Source organism: Panthera uncia, chromosome D1 (genome assembly GCF_023721935.1).
Source record: "Panthera uncia isolate 11264 chromosome D1, Puncia_PCG_1.0, whole genome shotgun sequence".
In the NCBI taxonomy this organism is placed as follows: domain Eukaryota; kingdom Metazoa; phylum Chordata; class Mammalia; order Carnivora; family Felidae; genus Panthera; species Panthera uncia.
In genome coordinates this window covers 87,636,920-87,652,305 of record NC_064808.1, presented here as the reverse complement: position 1 = coordinate 87,652,305, position 15,386 = coordinate 87,636,920, and the positions used below count along the sequence as shown (strand labels likewise).

General features: G+C 44.0%; 1 long non-coding RNA gene across 1 annotated transcript; it reads right to left on the bottom strand.

Moving 5' to 3' along the window:
- Positions 1 to 4,432: 4,432 nt before the first annotated feature.
- Positions 4,433 to 7,787, bottom strand: LOC125928561 (uncharacterized). Its single transcript, XR_007459694.1, has 3 exons — positions 7,564 to 7,787; positions 5,285 to 5,403; positions 4,433 to 4,633 (listed from the first exon to the last, which is right to left on the bottom strand). It is a non-coding gene; the product is annotated as an uncharacterized LOC125928561 (long non-coding RNA).
- Between the last annotated feature and the right edge of the window lie 7,599 nt (positions 7,788 to 15,386).

Here is a 15,386-nt window from a genome sequence, read left to right as displayed (position 1 = left end):
TCATCTCACAGGGAACGTGGGAGAAGAGTGGCTGACCCGACCAAAGTGCTTGAAAATGAAATTTGTAGAAGAAAGTGAAAAATGTCCAAATAAAACTGCAGAGCCGGATGCTCTTGAGAATAACAATGACACAGAAAGAACCATCACGATGCAGGTTCTACTCTGTTATTTTTGAGAGAAAATGAGAGGGCAGAAGATCAAGAGGCTCTGGCCCCAGATGTCTATATTCCAGTACAGGTCAGCCCCTGTCTTCTTCCCCCAGGTTTGCTCTTTGCCAGCCTTTTGCAACTGTACTTGTTGGCGTGCTTTGGCTGCAGACCCAGACGGTTTAGACTTCGGATTCGATTCTGATGGGGGTGAAATGCAAGTCATATGCCTAAAATGTCTCAGTCTTGAAACCAAAGGCATGCTGCACCTGGTGGCCCACCTCCATTGTCAGGCTTCTAAATGTCTCTGCTCCAGGCTTTCTGTGCTATCAAGGAGACAGATCTGAAGGGCCCAGTGGTGAGCTTGGGACCTGTGGATAGATCTCAGCTCAACCTGTGCTGACCTGCTCTGTTGAACTGAGTTTCTGCCTTGGTTGCCTTCTTTAAAATATCCTTGGTTGAATCACTTAATATTTTACCCTTCCTTTCTGGGGGTCAAACTGGCATGGAATCCCATGCATGCCATTGACTAGTCTCTATGTCGATCTCCTTATTTATAAAACGTGGATTATTGAATACTGTAAGTCTTAAGAAGTTACCACCTGTAACAGCTTAGTTCAGTGCTTCATTGATCCTTCACTACTCCTATTCATTTTATCATGATTTTCATCATTATCATCAACCCAAGGTTCTTCCTAGTTTTTCTTTTTTCCCCAAAATTGGTCAGATGCTGGAAATCCAAACACTTATTTATGTATGGATCTCTCATTGCTTCTCAAAGCCCCACCCATTGGCATATTCATTTGCCACTTGGAATTTGTTCATTAGGTGCTGTTCTTGCATCCTGGACATTTAATACCATTGTCCATCAGATCTGTTCCTACTTTAACATTATGCAGAAAATTGTGGTCCATGCTTTTCAGCTAGGTAAGAGCCACACAGCATTTCCTTACACCCACATAAATGGGTCTCTACTTACCCCCAGCATTTTACTCTACTCTGCTGGCCTCATTATGTCAGCTCACAAGCATGGGAAAAAACAAAATCAGTGGGGATTTTTTTTTTTTCACAAGACAAAAGATAACATTTCATAGTCAACCCTGAGGTTTTTAACTGGGTGACATTAATGACTGGAATGTGGTAAGAAAGAAGAAATGCTTATTTGAGAAGAGTGGGGGGGAAAGATCATGCTAAGTGTATCAGAGATTTATATTTAAGTACTTGAGGACTTGTCATGGAGACTTAGCCATGTATTTGTTTTGTGTGATTTTAGTCAGCAGATCTAGGACCAATGAATAGAAATTGTAGGGGGTCTAGTGTCAACTAATAAAAGATGAGCTCTCAAAGTTGGTGAAGGGTAGTATGAGACGGCTCAAAATCTTGATCTTTCTTCAGGATACGACAACAACAATAACAACTACCTTAAATAGTTATCATGATCATAATTAATTAATTCCCCCTTGAGTTTAGGGTCAGTTTAACAGTGTGATCTCCATGTTATGTCTTCTATGCCCACACCTGGGCCTTTCAGCCTCCAAAAGTAAAGTTATTTCTAAAGGCAAAAGTGTTCCTAATGCACATGAATGCTATAGGCGTAGAAATAAAAATATACTCTGAAAGAGGACTTCAACACATGGGGAAAAGTCAGCAGAATATCCTACATCCATAACAGAAACCAGTTCTTCTTTGAAGCCTCCAAAAAGTATGCTTACCCCTCTCACTACTTTGGGTGCTGAATTCTTTTATTCTACCTAACCTCAGGACATGGCTGAGATTGGTCTAGTTAAAGGAATAGTTAGCAGATGTTTGGAGACCTAAAGCCAGATCTGCTCACTTGGTGAGACAGCTGCTGGGGGCAGAAGGTCGGTTCGGCACACAGAGCACTGTGTCCTAATATGAGGCTGGAGCAGAGCTTTCTTCCAGCCCAGGTCACAGGTGACAAGCTCAACACAGATCTAAGTTGCCAGACCAAAGACTGGTTAAGAATGTGCCTGAGAGCAATGATAAGGAAATCCTGGAATGGACGGTATTCAGAAATCAGGGTGGGCAAGAATCTGTTATCAGCCACAACTCTACTCTACCTCTCCAGCCCCCAGCCTCTGGTTTAGGGGAGGAAATCAGTCACCCGAAAAGGATATTGAAAGAAATCAAGACCTACAAGGACAATGGAATTAGTGAGGCTATGATAACACAAAATCGGGTAAGGTGCCAAAAAAGCAAAAAGGCAATAGCCTTTATTGCCAGACACCAGGTATGGGGTAAGGGGATGGGGGAGGGTTTAGGTATGAAAAACCAGGTAGAATCCCAGTTACCAGGATCCAGAGCTGACCACAGACATCCATATATTTCCCTGAATCTCCGTGTTTCCCTGTCTCAGTTCCCAGTCCTGATCATGGGACTAGTGAGACAGGCAATACCTCCATTCTACATTAACTTGGGCAGGGGGGCGGGGGGTAGGGGGGGGCAGTTAGGCACTATTTTGTCATAGTTGAGAGCACAGACTCTGCAAGCCAAATTGCCCATTTCAAATTCCAGCTCTGCAAGTGAGTGGTCTCAGAAAGCTACTTAACCTCTCTGTAGTCCATTTTCCTCATTTGTGAAATAGTAATAGTAATAATACCTATGCTATACGCTTGCTTCGGGAGTAAATGAGTTAATGTAGGTAAAGCTATAAGAATAGTGTCCAGTACGTAACTGGTTATGATTGCTATCTAACAAATGCAACAAAAAAGGGAAGAGGCTTCTGCTGAGAGTAGTTATGGTACAAACACTTACGTCCCAAATGGGGACATGATAAAGATAGTGGTCATCGTTGGCAAACACTTTGCCATTAACAACTAATTCTCTGAACTTCATCACCTCTCAGGATCTTCTTCATTTCCTCTAGGTGTCTGTCTGCTGCCCCCTGTTTGCAATTTCACTTAATCAAGGAAAGCTTGACTATGGTATCTTAAAAGGTCTCAGTCATGTAACATTCTACTCTGAAGGAGGCCACATACATGAGACCCACTGATGAATGGGTGGAAGAGGGTGGGCTTGGGGGATAACCCAAGCTCTTGATTGTGCAAATGGGATACAATCCCTTCCAATCATCTTTGATGTTCTAATCCTTTAACACAAAATAGAAATAGAAATATATGTGTCCTGTTTATGGTTTTATGATCCTTGTACTAGGACATACAGAGAAACAGAACCAATAGAAGGTCTGTTAGTGTGTGGTAGGAGGTGAGCTTGTGCAAATCATCCATATCCATATCCATAGCCATAGCATATCCATAGCCATATCTATATGTATATCTATACTCTATCAAAAAGAGATTTCTAGGTATCTATCTATCTTCCTATAGATATATATCTAGAAAGAGATTTATTATAAGGTGTTGGCTCACAAAATTATGAAGGCTAAAAATTCCCTCCATCTGCCATCTGCAAGCTAGAGATCCAGAAAAGCCAGTGGTGTAGCTTAAAGGCCTGGGAGATGGAGAGCTAGTGGTGTAGATTCCAGTTCAAGGCTGAAGATCTGAGAACAAGGAACACCGAGGGCAAAAGAAGATCAATGATCTAGCTCAACAGTCCGGCAGAGGGTGATTCAGTCCTCCTCAATCTTTTTCTTCTATTAAGTCCCTCAGTGGAATGTATGATGCCCACCCACAATGGGAGGGCCAGCTGCTTTACTTAGTCCCTCAATTTCAATGCTGATCTCTTCTAGGAACAGCCTCACAGACACACCCCAAAATAAAGTTTAACCAGCCATGTGGGCATCCTTGGTCCAGTCCAGTTGACCCATAAAAAAACCATCACAATCCTCAATGGTCATGGCAGAGCCAATGTCGTTTAGCAGGAAGACCATGGGCCCAGCTTAAACCCTGAACCAATCTTAACTGGGTATCCTTGGGTCAGTCACCTCATCTTTCTGAATCTCCATTTTTTTATTTTTTATTTAAAAAAAAATTTTTTTTTTTCAACGTTTTTTATTTATTTTTGGGACAGAGAGAGACAGAGCATGAACAGGGGAGGGGCAGAGAGAGAGGGAGACACAGAATCGGAAACAGGCTCCAGGCTCCGAGCCATCAGCCCAGAGCCCGACGCGGGGCTCGAACTCACGGACCGCGAGATCGTGACCTGGCTGAAGTCGGACGCTTAACCGACTGCGCCACCCAGGCGCCCCTGAATCTCCATTTTTTTAAATCTCCTAAGTGAACTGAACATTATCCATTTTCTGGAGTTGTGGCTGTTAGATTATATCAGGTATACGGGGCTAATAGTCAAGTGCAGACAATCTTCCGTCTCTTTCTTCTATTTAATTATTACAGAAATGGATATAGGAGCACAGGCAGTTTTTCCAAGTGCTTCTGTCTTCAAGCATCCCTATTCCAGGTGTTAGCAAAACATCCTGAAGAGAGGCAGATTTGATTAAGTAGAGACAGTTGATGTCTAGGATGCAGTGGCTGAGTACTCCATATTTCCTCTGGGTCTTTGGGCATTTTCTGTAATGGAATGGAATATAATCAGAGAAGGGCCACTTCAGTGATCAAGGAGGTAGGAAGATTGACAATGAGAAGACACTTGTTATACACAAAGGGTACAGAAATAGGTTTATGGGAACTGTGGGAACTGTTGGCAAGGCTTTACTGTAGAAGAACAAGGGGCCCCCTCTGGAGCCAGGAAGAGGCAATTTGGTAGTCAAAAATATTTAGTGTGTGGTAGGAGGTGAGCTTGTGCAATTCAGCCCCACAAAAGGTAGTACAGGTTAAAAATGTCAAAAGTTCAACGAGGGTGAGACAGACTCACTGGTTCATTACAGAGGGAAATGAGGCCAAGAGGGTTCATGTTTAGTCACGTGTTCCTGCTAGACAGAATACTGTTAATGGGTCTCATGGCTGATTTGGATCCCATCTTTAAGGGCTTTTGTTATTGGTGTAGAAAGGGGCAAGTGTCTCCATGAATTTCCATGCCATGCCCAATGAAGTAGACAGTATAGAGGCCCGGAGGGAGGCCTAACAACAGGAATTCTGGAATTTGATCACACAAATTCACATCAAGGCTCCAACTCTCACTATAAATGTGATCATGACGAGTTTTTAACGTCTCTGCTTCAGTTTGCCCACATGTAGAACAAGCATGATAGTGGTACTTACCTCCTAGATTTGTTGTAAAGATTCAATAAGCTGTCTCATGGAAAGCCTTTATCACAGTGTTCACTAGGTAGTAAGCATCCCATCAATGTTGACAGTTGTTATGGTCGTGGTTGTTATCACTGAGGTTGAATCAAATACTAGAGGTCAAGGCAAAGTCAGGGAAAGAGGGATCCAAGCTCTCCCAAACAGTTTTTAGCAACCCACCCTACCTATTTTGTTGGGATCACTGGAAGTCCTGTGTAGTATGTGGAAAACCCAGACTGAAAGCGCCTTGCTAAAGGAGGTTCTATGAGCAATACTGTTTATGCGGTTTGTCCTGTTTGGGCACCAAAATCTGTATTCTAAGGGTCAGGTAAGGTCAACCCATTTTGGGGTATCACTTTTAAAACTACCTAGAGCTTTATGAACACACACAAAAAGATTTTGTGAGATTGTATGGGCCATCCCTAGGGCCCGAGGACAAGATACATTTTACTGCACATTTGATTTAGGCATGAACTTGTACCATAAAGTATAAGCTTCACAGAGGGGATTGATAAATTTCCAATTCCTCTCATTGGTTCCACCCTCAGCTCAGACTAAGAGAATAGCCTCTATCTGGTGTATTTGTGTTCTGTTTCTTCCAGGCTATTCTACCTAGTCTTGTACTGGTTACTTTCTAAGGCTGTCATCTTGATAACCATCAAGAAGTAGTTCGTAGTTTATAGCGAAGTTTACGAGCCTCGGCGCTGTCGACATTTTGGGTCTGCAGCATTTTTGTTGTGGGGAAATGTCTTGTGCATTGCAAGATGTTTGGCGGCCTCTCTGATCTCCACTCACTAGATGCTGCCAGCTTGTGTCCCCCACTCCCAAATGTCTCCAGACTTTTCCAAATATCTTCCCCCACTTCACTGTGGGGGCAGGGTGCAAAATCATCTCTGAAGGAGAATCACTGGTCTCAAAGTATTATCCAAGGATCTCTTGAAGAAAATAAAACGACGGATGAAATTAAGAGAAAAAAAATAATGACAGCACAAGATGAGTGCTGTGTGGGCCAATGTGTAACAAGCAACCTTTGCAAAGATTCGGTATTATGGCGTCAGCATCAGTATAGTGGTTGCAGAGCATGAGATGTGCTCATGAGAAGAGCCATTACAGCCTGGCATTACAGTCTGTATGCCAGTTTTCTCCTCTGTAAACTAGGGATAAGAATACTCCACAGAGGGGCACCTGGGTGGCTCAGTCTGTGAGCGGTCCCACTTCGGTTCAGGTCATGATCTCATGGTTCACGTAGGGATTGAGCCCTACGTCACGCTCTGTGCTGACAGCATGGAGCCCACTCAGTACTCTCTCTCTCTCCCTTTCTCTATGCCCCTCCCCTGCTCTCTTTTTCTCTCTCAAAATAAATAAGTAAACATTAAAAAAAAGAATACCCCACAGAAAGGATGTGTGTACACGTGTATACAGTGTGCACGTGTGTGTCGTACTTAGAACATGGCCCATAAAATGTGTTATGTAAATGTTCACTCTTATTACCTTATTTTGTCACAGAAACCTTATGGCATAGGCATTACTATTATTCCCATTCTATTGATGAGGATACAGAAGTTCAGAGGGGATAAGTAATACGTGGCTTGCCCCTAGAACTACGCGACACAATTGAAATGATAACCCAGGTCTGTCTAACTTCAAGTTCCTAATGACCCTACCCTAATGGCCCCTGTTCCCCAACACTTAATTATTTATGTCAATATACCCTGCCTTCTTTCTCCGTTTATGTATAAAACAGGGTTTATTTAAAATATTATTTTGGTTTAGCCCTTTGAAGTTATAACTGACACATACGAATTTTATGTATTCATGATGTACAAATTCATGTTTTGATATCCGTATTCATTGTGAAGTGATTACCACAATCAAGCTAATTAACATATCCCTCACCTCCCATACTTACTGCCTGTCTTTCCTTCCTCCCTTGCTTCCTTCCTTCCTTCCTCCCATCCATCCATCCTTTTTCTTCTGCGAGAGCACTTAAGATTCATCTTCTTAGGAAATCGCCAATATCCAATCCAGTGTTGTTTGGTGTAGACACCGTGCTGAATATTAACTCCCTAGGGCCCATTCATTTTGTGTAACTGAAAGCCTGGATCCTCTGATGAACATTCCTACAGATCTCTCTAATACATGCTCTGGGTTGTCTCTCATTCTTCTACTCGCCAAGGTTCCATTTTACATTCCTTTGGGTGGGTACCTATACTCATCTCCTAGTTTTGAGAAATTAAGTAAAACAACATACTTACAGCACTAAGCACAGTGACTTGAATGTAGTCAAAACGCAATAAGGTTGGCTGTTACTGTTGAAGTCACCCTCCCATGGGAGGAAGTTCCAAAGCAGATGACTCTTCCTGCATAATATTATTAATCTCTACTCTTGGCTGTAGCTGCTCCTTCCACGACCAATAAACATGTTGACTACAGCCAGATTCCAGGAAGCTGCCCAGTCGCCTGTACTTGTGTCTCTGTATTTAGCTATGCTAAATGCAAATCCCAGAAAGAAATGTGACTGTTACTGCTGTGGGGCATTGTGACAGACCCTGCTCATTGGTTGACACTGCATCCCTACCCTCCTCGCCCCCCACCCCCAGCCCCCCACCCCACCCCCCACCTCCTCCAGTATAGAGACAGGGAAAATTAAATACAAATTTTCCGCTGACTCCTTTGCAGCTTGCGGTGCCGTAGTCCTTTACCATAGTTCTGACCTGGAAGTTGCAAGTCAAAGTTTTCTGGGATTTCTGGGAAGACTTTAAGTTCTCCTGCTTAAAGAACGGGCACAGCTACCAGCTGTGGTTTTGTATTGGTTCAGTGCCTCTGCCGTATGCGAAGATGCATCAACCGTCTTGCTCCATGAAGGACAGACTCGAGACAGAGTCTGTTCACAATGACGTGGCCATGGACCAGATCAAGGAAATCAGGGACAGCTGCCCTGACCCGTACTGCTACTGAACCAATGCCAACCAAGCCCTCATCCAGATTATTGTGTGATAACATTAAAGCCCTATTTCCTAAGAACTCAGAGTCTCTGTTATTTGTAGCCAAATGCATCCATAATAGATACAGACACGCATTACGCATTCTCATGGGGCGGGAAGGCAGTGGTTTGGAAGGATACGTATTGGGGGTGAATTCCTTCCCTATGAATGAAGAGGCAGAGGATGTGCAGAAGAAATTCAACAGTTTTTCTCGTGTTCCTGGCAGACATACAGTGATTTTATCATTGTGACCTTCCTGGTGTTAGGTATTATTTTCTCCCTTTTACAGATGAGAAAAGCAAGGCACAGTGAGGTTGTATAACTTGCTCAGAATCACACAACTAATAAGTGATAGAGTCAGAATCAGCCCCGAGAACTAAATCACGATGGCACTTGTGCACAAAGCATGCTTTTCCCGGCACATCAGAACGAATGCCTTAAATCTACCAGATGTGCAAGAATTAGACCGAGGAATGTCTGCACCTAATGACCCAAAATGACTGCCTTTATCACGAGTGGGGCGTCATCTCATCTCAGGCACACAGTTTTGCTCCCCACTTTCCTCCAATAAATTCTATGAAATCTGAGGATCTGTATCAGTCTGAATAGAAGGAAATCTTCCCAGGCTCATGTGGCTGTCCTCAGAACCATTTTGCCAGTCTCCCTCCCTGCTAAGTTCTGGCTGGAACCCACGCTTTTCCTGGTCCCTGCAGTAGATATGCTCTTTTCTGATGAACAGAATTGACAAACCTAGAAGCTTCGTATCCAGATTCCCGAACAGTCGCAAGGAAATGATTTTGACAGCTGAGTGATGTCAACCAACTGAGAAATGCAAAATAGAACACGAAGGAAAAACCCAAGGGATGCTGTGCCTGAAGGATCACAGCAGTTTTATTACACCCCAGCAAGTGTCTCAGGAGGACAGGCATGGGACTGGCATGAAGACAAGCCTCGCCGCTTTTCCTGGATGGTCATCACAGTCCTCTTTTGGGCAGCAGGTGCTCAGAAGAAAAGAGGATATCAGCACCCTGGGTTTCTACATTGGGGGAGGGGCGACCATTCTCTTGGAGCTCTACAGAATTGTAATGGGTGTACATTGCCTTCACTTGATAGGGGATGGAATTGGAGGTGGGGGACACAGGTGGGGGGTGGGGCGCTTCTCTTGGCAAGCCAAATCCAAGCAGAGTCTGCCAGAATCTAATTAGAGGCTGACAGCTTTCTAATGTCATCTCAAGCCCGGGGTCAGCTCCGTAATTATACTTGCCATAATGCCGGAATGCACCCTTTAGAAAGGTAGCTGGTCCACAGCTCGGCTTCTCATCTTTTTTTTAGTCCTTGGATTCAGCCTGAGCCCTCTCTCAGCCCTCATCTGAGACGGGCTTTTCTCTACCCTCATCTGGTACCGCCATATTTCCAATGGATTAGTCTTGGTGGGATCCCAGCTTGGCTTTGGGGATCACTTCTCACCGAGTAGCCCCAGGACCAGTCTCCAATGAGTGGGTGGGGGAAACACAAACCACAGAGTGGAGCTGAATGCGAAAGCTGCCATATCATAAAGTATTCTGAAGTAATTTTGACTTCTCCAAGCCCAGTAGTCACCTCTATGATATTCTGAGTTTTTGTCCTGGTATGGAGGCAGATAACTTAAAATTGGAAAGGTCATAGAAACCGTCTCTCGTGTAATCTGAGAAACAAAGCTCACAATAAGACATCCAGTTGTAGCTGGAACACCTCCAATGATCAGAGATTTTAAAGAAGGGCTTACGGAGTGCCGGCAGTAGTAAGATGGCATTAGGGGTGGGGCCAGAGATGCATTGAGCTTTATTATTATCTTGTGTGTGTGTGTGTGTGTGTGTGTGTGTGTGTGTGTGTAATGACATGGGGAAATGCATTAGGCATTAAGGATAAGAACCATGCCTATTTACTTGGTTGTAGAATTTACATGGCTACAAGCATTTAATTATTTATTATTTTTTTAATGTTTATTTATTTATTTTTGAGAGAGAGAGAGAGAGAGAGAGAGTAAACGGAAGAGGGACAGAGAGAGAGAGAGGGAGACAGAGAATCCCAAGCAGGCTCCGCACTCTCGGTGCAGAGCCCAACACCGGGCTCGAACCCATGAACTGAGAGATCATGACCTGAGCTGAAATCGAGACTCCTGATGCTTAACCATCTGAGCCACCCAGGTGCTCCAACAAGTATTAAAGAAAAAAACAAAACAAACCAAAACACATCACTGTATTTGCCCCAGGCATAAAAGAAACTGAAATTCCTTCCTTTTACATACGTGGTGCTGCATCCCGCCCACACTTGAGACTTTATGGACCTTAGAGACCTAGGTCCCTCCTTCTCCATTGTCTGGCATGGTCCTCCATGCCAGCAGTTTGGGGATTCTCGCTTTAGAGAGCAGAGGCATTGAAAGGACAAAGTACCCCTGAAGGAAAGAACCCAGAAAATATCATGGGAGGAAGACAAGGGCTGGGGGGGAATCTTCTATCAGGCTGCATCTCGGCCAGACTGTTACCCCACACTTCAAGTCAGTGCTTCTCAGGTATGGTTCCCCCCGAGCAGCAGTAGCAGCGTCAACCAAAAATTTGTTAGGAATGCAAATTTTCAAACCCCAGCCCAGACTTACTGAATCTACCACTTGGGGGGTGGGGTGGGAGAGGGCTGTGGCAGAAAGTTTGACAGCTTCTCTAATGCCTTGGTGAAAAAAAAAAACCAAAAACTGGCCATTTCTAAAGGCAGCCAATTCTCTGTCGAGTGCCTTTGTAATTATATTCTTTCTCCTTATAAAACAAGCCAAATGGCATTTATTTCTCTGGGACTCCACGTTCTTTCTTTCCTTTATTGAAATAATCCGGAGTTATACTTTATTATTATTATTTTTTTAGTTTTTAAAAAATGTTTATTTTTGAGAGAGAGACAGAATGCGAGTGAGTTAGGAGCAGAGAGAGAGAGGGAGACACAGAATCCGAAGCAGGTTCCAGGCTCCGAGCTGTCTGCACAGAGCCCGACGCCGGGCTGGAACCCACGAGCTGTGAGATCATGACCTGAGCCAAAGTCGGACGCTCAACCCACTGAGCCCCCCGGGCGCCCCTGGAGTTACACATTAATTCGGCCACTGAAGCGATGTCCTGCATTTGGCTCACCTTCGTTTACAATCCTTTTCTTATCCCCATTTTCAAGAGGCAAAAGACGGAGACCCAGATAGATGGTTCGTCTGGGGAAGCACCCACTAACTCAGAGCTCTTTGCAGTAAATGATCAGAATTTCTTGTAACGCTAGCTGAAGCTGACAGTCCTTACAGGATAAAAATACCTAGCAAATAAAACTCTTAAAGGGAGAAACAAACGCTAATGGAAGAAAACATTCCTCGCAAATATGATGCGAATAGAGTTGACGCTTGGTGAGTGTTACTGAATGAAAATATTAGCTGAATAAAAATGCTAACTACAGACACAAATGTTAACAGCTGAACATTGCTGGTAATGCACAGTGAATAATATTCACTGAAAGGAAATATATTAACTGCGGGAGAAAGGAAAGGAGAGGAGTGATTTATAACCAACCAACACTAGCGTGGAGGATGCTTCCTATGGTAATAGATTGTTGTAGCCAGTCCTCGAAGCTTCGGTGTCAAAATGCCTCCACCTGCCTCGGCAGCTTTTTTTTTTTTTTTAAATTATTATTATTATTATTTTTTTAACTCAGTACTCTCACAAGATGGCTTAACATTCCAGCCACCAACAGCATGTATTCATTTATAAAAGAATTGTTTCCTACACTGTCCTAGATCGTTTGCCAAATCGCTCTCCTGTAGCTCATACACCTGGCATCACACACGTGACTGACACCGCTTCTCACCGTCAGGGGACAGACCTGCGGACACTGAGGTCCCCCATGCTTGGAGCCGCGTGGTGACCTTTTTTCAGAAATAGCCAAATTGAAACAAGGTCCCCCATATTTGGCAAGCAACCTTCTTGATCACTCCGCTCAAAGGAAATTTTACGAAAAGAAAAAAAAGAAAAAGTGTGTTGCCAGTCGCTGTCTATATGAGGTAATTGTTTTGACACGTTGGCTTAATTACATGAACGAAACACGGGGTTTGCTGCGATCCACCGTGGCAAATGAAAAGAGCCCTTCTGTGCATGTCTACACAAATTGACTTTGCAGTGCATTGTGGGAAGTGTCAACTGATCTGGGCAAGGTGGATTTGTTGTTGTTGTTTGTTCTCATTTATATTTATTTACTTATGTTTTGTGGGTTTTGTTTTGGGTGGGTTTTTTTTGTTGTTGTTTTCTTTTGTTTTTTGTTTTTGTTTTTTGGGTGTTTTTCTTTTCTTTTCTTTTTTTTTCTTCTTTTTTTGGGACGGCAAGGCAGAGATTTTGCATGTCAGTTACAGATACAGTCTTTGCTCCGAGTATGGCGTTTGCCTTATCAATCTGATTTCCAGACTTTCTCTGGGCCTTACCAGGACTTTAAAGGCTCAAATAGGTGGGTAATAAATTATAAGAGGAAACTGTGGCAGTCTGTCTTACTAGTCAACCCCTGTACCAACCTTCGACAAATCTGTGCCTGGCACATAGTAGGCAGACAATAAATATTTACGGAATAAATGAATGGATGTGTGTCTAGAGCTAGGTATTTTTCACTGGCTCTCAAGGTTAGTTCCATCCTGTCAAAATACTAAAGGCAGGCAAATTTCACTCTTCAGTGTATCAGATTGTAAACCGTGGGGCATCTCGGGTGACTCATTCAACGGAATGTTGGTTTAATGAATTCTTCCTGTGCTCTCCAACTTGTTTGGCAAGGGGCCTGAAGGGGTTAAGGTCTGCAGAGTGCTTGGAACGTAGCTAATGTTGTGTGAATAGCAGAATAAATGATTACTGCTCTGCCTTTATGAGACAGCTTCTAGACAGAAAGGAGCAGGAGGACCTCGGTGTACATCTGCCAGGGCTGGGGAATCCAGCCCTTGGGCAGGTGAGAGCAAACTCAAGATATGTTGACACAGCTTCAGGCACCCACACTGTCCCAGAGGACGTGAATCCTGGTGGGGAGATGGTCCCTATGGAGATCTTCTGGATGGGAAGCAATGAAAGATAAGCTATTACCTGCCCACAAGGTTAACCTCTCACATTTATCTCAAACACAGGTAAGCAGGGGGCAGGACTCTGGTGGTATAATTTTTATCTTTAGAGGTAGGATTTAAAAAATGTTTTTCATTTTATTTATTTACTTATTTCATTTTCTTTCTTTTTTTTTTTTTTTAGAGAAAGAGAGAGAGCACAGGCAGAAGAGAAGGGCAGAAGGAAAGAGAGAGAGAATCTCAACCAGGCTCTATGCTGTAGGCGGAGCCCAATGTGGGGCTCAATCCCACGACACTGCGATCATGACCTGAGCCCAAACTGAGTTGGACGCTTAACCGACTGAGTCATCCAGGTGCCCCTGGAGGTAGGATTTTTCAATAAATCTTTAGGATTTGTATTTTATTTGTTTAGGGGTTAGAAAGTTGTCTATGGCAGGAACACTTCAGGATGTAAAGAATCTAACTGGCATCCATGCCCTGCTTTGCCAGAATCCCCCACCCCCTTCTGTCTCCACTTCCCTAAACAAAGCCACAGCCCATCCTGTTTGCTCTGATAGTCTGACAAACTGAAGCTGGGGTTGGGTTGGGCTGGATCCAGACTGGTGGAGAGCGTTAACCCCAGTAGTCAAGCAGTTGAGTGCAAGTCCTGATTCTTTCAGCAACTTGCTATATGCCTCCAGTGGGAGGTTTCAGTCCACTTGACCGGAAAATGGGAAATCATGGCACCTGCCTTCTTGACCCACACAGGGATGTTGTCAATATGAGATAAAATAATAATTGGGAAAGCTTTTCGAAAGATTTGAAGACTTCGGAGGTAAGGTGCTCTATGAGGGGGGAAGGCGGCTCTAGAACAGAGGCTCAGACTGCAGCGCCAGACTCTGTGGAGACAGAAGAGAGTTGTGAGGGTAAACTGAGGGTCAGTCACATGACTGTACCAGCGATGACCATCCGAACCAAATTAGAACAAATCTCCCCAAACCGGAGGATGTAGGAAGGTCATGTATACAGGAACAACATGGGGCTGGATACTTGAGTCCTGATTCTCTCACTTGTGAGGGAATTTTTTTTTTTTTTTTTTTTTTTTTTGTGATTCTCGGACTGCCCCACCTAACTTTCCTGAGCTCCAGTTTCCTCATCTATTGAAAGGAGGCAATTTAGAACCTTCCTGAGAGAGTTATTGAAAGGGACTGATGCAGTAATTTGTGTGAAACCCTGGTATTTTTTAGGATCTCAGTAAGAGTTGGCTCCGTCAGTGATCCACTTACCCATTCATTGATTCCCTCATTGATTCAGAACATCTCACTGCCTTGGGTTGGTGCCTTGTCTCAGGAAGTCATTAGCACTTGAGGACTTTTTCGATGGTAAAAGTTGCTGGCTCATAAGCACCATCACCAGCAGTAGTTAAGGGAAGTAAGAATACATCCCTGCTCCTTTGTCTGTACATCAAATTATTCTTATTGTTCACAGGGCACCAGAAGCTTTGGGTTCCTCTGCCGGCTCAGGATCCTCTCTCTTTTGCTGCCTGGGTGCGGGGAGGGCTCCACTGAGCCAACTCCCCCCACAAAAGAAGGAAGAACAATAGGCTTGTTGCCTTTTCTTCCATAAAAATGCTCCCTGAGGTACCATATAATCAGAGCAGGGTTGTGACAGTCAGCATGTCTCTGCTCTCCCCATATCCCAGCCGTAATACAACATTAGAAGCAATTAGAGCTTGTTCTAGGTTGTTTGTAAGATGATTATTATAGCCATTGCAGGGACGTCTCAAAACAGTGGAGTTAAGGATTACAACGTGTTCCACATTTCCGAAGCTGCTAACCGGGGCGGTGCAGAGAAGAGACTAAGACACAGAGACAGACAAAGCCCAGCTCATCAGCCCTGCCAACAAGGCTCTGGGCCTTGACGTGCATTCTCAGTGTGGGGCACCTGAGGGCTGATGGGAAGCATTATCTCCTTTGCAGAGCGGCTGAGCAGTGGGGGCTCAGCCCTGGGAGGATGGGCTGGACCG